The sequence below is a fragment of the Arachis hypogaea genome, chromosome 10 (assembly GCF_003086295.3).
Source record: "Arachis hypogaea cultivar Tifrunner chromosome 10, arahy.Tifrunner.gnm2.J5K5, whole genome shotgun sequence".
Taxonomy (NCBI): domain Eukaryota; kingdom Viridiplantae; phylum Streptophyta; class Magnoliopsida; order Fabales; family Fabaceae; genus Arachis; species Arachis hypogaea.
The window spans coordinates 28,288,765-28,291,671 of record NC_092045.1 but is presented as its reverse complement, the minus strand read 5'-3'; positions in this window follow the sequence as shown (position 1 = coordinate 28,291,671).

Here is a 2,907-nt window from a genome sequence, read left to right as displayed (position 1 = left end):
GTATTTAATGTTTTCCCACTTCTTAATTGAACTGCTTGGCATTCATCTGCTATCTGTTTTGACAGTTGCTTTTCTGTCTGTTTTAATTGCACTTCCATGTTCCTGTTAGCCATTCTTGTTTCCTGTAACATTTCCTTGAATTCGGCTAGCTGCTGAGTTAGAAAGTCTAATTGCTGATTAAATTCATTAGCCTGATCCATCGGACTGAGTTCTGCAGTTACTGTTTTAGCTTCTTCTTTCATGGAAGATTCACTGTTCAGATACAGATGCTGATTTCTGGCAACTGTATCAATAAGCTCTTGAGCTTCTTCAATTGTTTTTCTCATGTGTATAGATCCACCAGCTGAGTGGTCTAGAGAAATCTGAGCTTTTTCTGTAAGCCCATAGTAAAAGATGTCTAATTGCACCCATTCTGAAAACATTTCAGAGGGGCATTTTCTTAGCATCTCTCTGTATCTCTCCCAAGCATCATAAAGGGATTCATTATCTCCTTGTTTGAAGCCTTGGATGCTTAGCCTTAGCTGTGTCATCCGTTTGGGAGGGAAATAGTGATTCAGGAATTTTTCTGACAGCTGTTTCCATGTTTTTATGCTGTTCTTAGACTGGTTGTTTAACCACCTCTTAGCTTGATCTTTTACAGCAAATGGAAACAGTAGTAATCTGTAGACATCCTGATCCACTTCCTTATCATGTACTGTATCAGTAATTTGCAGAAATTGTGCCAGAAATTCTGTAGGTTCTTCATATGGAAGACCAGAGTACTGGCAGTTTTGCTGCACCATGATAATGAGCTGAGGATTCAGCTCAAAGCTACTAACTCCAATGGAAGGTATACAGATACTACTCCCATATGAAGCAGTAGTGGGGTTAGCATATGACCCCAAAGTCCTCTTGGACTGTTCATTCCTACTTGCTTCCATTATTGAATACAAGTTGAGAATTTATAGTAATGGAATAAATAAAAATGGAATAAATAAAAAGAAGTTACAAATAAAATTTTTTTTTTCGAAAGAAAAATGAAATTAAAATCTAAAAATTAAAAAAATTCGAAAAAGTAGTTGGAGAATATAAATTTTTTTTGAATTTTGAATTTTATGATGAAAGAGAAAAACATGCAAAAGACACAAGACTTAAAATTTTTAGATCTAATGCTCCTTATTTTCGAAAATTTTTGGAGGGAAAACACCAAGGAACACCAAACTTAAAAATTTTAAGATCAAGACACAAGAAAAACTCAAGAACACCTTGAAGATTCACAAGAACACCAAGAACAAAAGAAAGAACACCAAACTTAAAATTTTTAGAAAACTTTAAGAAAATTTTCGAAAATTATAAAAATTAATAATAAAACACCAAACTTGGAGTTTGGCACAAGATTAAATCAAGAAAAATTATTTTTGAAAAAGATTTTTAAAAGTATTGGTGCTCCCTTGTCAAGAATATGACCCTTCTATTCTAGCCAAATGGGCAGAAAAGGTAACAATTGTTCTGGGCAGGTAAATTCTTTTTGAAAGACTAATGCTTTGGATTAGTGAAAGAAAAACAAGAAAAGATATAGAACAAGAAAAACTCAAGATCAAACAAGAAAAATAAACAAGAACAACTTGAAAATCAATGAAGAACAAAGACACAAGTCGAAAATTTTAAAGAAAAATATGAGACATGCAATTGACACCAAACTTAGAACAAGACACTAAAACTCACGAAAATTAAGAATAAAAATAAAAATAAATTATTCCTAATCTAAGAAATAAAATAAACCTTCAATTGTCCAAACTCAATAATCCCCGGCAACGGCACCAAAAACTTGGTGGACGAAATTGTGTTCCTTTTTCCTTGTAATTGGATTTTAGAAATTGGCACTAGTGAACACAACTCCGTTCAACTAACCAGCAAGTGTACTGGGTCGTTCAAGTAATACCTTACGTGAGTAAGGGTCGAATCCACAGAGATTATTGGTTTGAAGCAATCAATATTTATTTTATTAGTCTTAGTTAGGATGTCAACAAGGTTATTTGGATTAAAAGTGAAATTACTGGATTTGATAAAAGAGGGAACAATGTTACTTTGATTTGCAGTATTTGGGGAATATGTTGGAGTTTTGGAGATGCTTTGTCCTCTGACTTCAACTCTTCCTTGAAATCCTCTTCTCACACGCAGGTTCCTTCCATGGCAAGCTCTATGTAGGGTGTCACCGTTGTCAGTGGCTACTTCCCATCCTCGCAGTGAAAACTATGCTCACGCACTCTGTCACAGTACGGCTAATCACCGGTTGGTTCCCGCTCCTACTGGAATAGAATCACTCTTTTGCGTCTGTCACTAACGCCCAGCAGGTTAAAGTTTGAAGCACGTCACAGTCATTCAATCCCAGAATCCTACTCAGAATACCACAGACAAGGTTTAGACTTTCCGGATTCTCATGAATGCCGCCATCAATCCGGCTTATACCACGAAGATTCTGTTAGGGAATCTAAGAGATATTCATTCAATCTGATGTAGAACGGAGGTGGTTGTCAGGCACACGTTCATGGGTTGAGGAAGGTGATGAGTGTCACGGATCATCACCTTCTCCACAGTTAAGCGCGAATAAACATCTTAGATAAGAACAAGCGTGTTTGAATGGAAAACAAAGGAATTGTATTAAATCATCGAGACGCTGCAGAGCTCCTCACCCCCAACAATGGAGTTTAGAGACTCATGCCGTCACAAAGTATGTAATTCAGATCTGAAAATGTCATGAGGTACAAGATATGTCTGTAAAAGTTGTTTAAATAGTAAACTAGTAACCTAGGTTTACAGAAAATGAATACACTAAGATAATTGGTGCAGAAATCCACTTCTGGGGCCCACTTGGTGTGTGCTGGGGCTGAGACTAAAGCTTTCCACGTGCAAAGGCCTTTCTTGGCG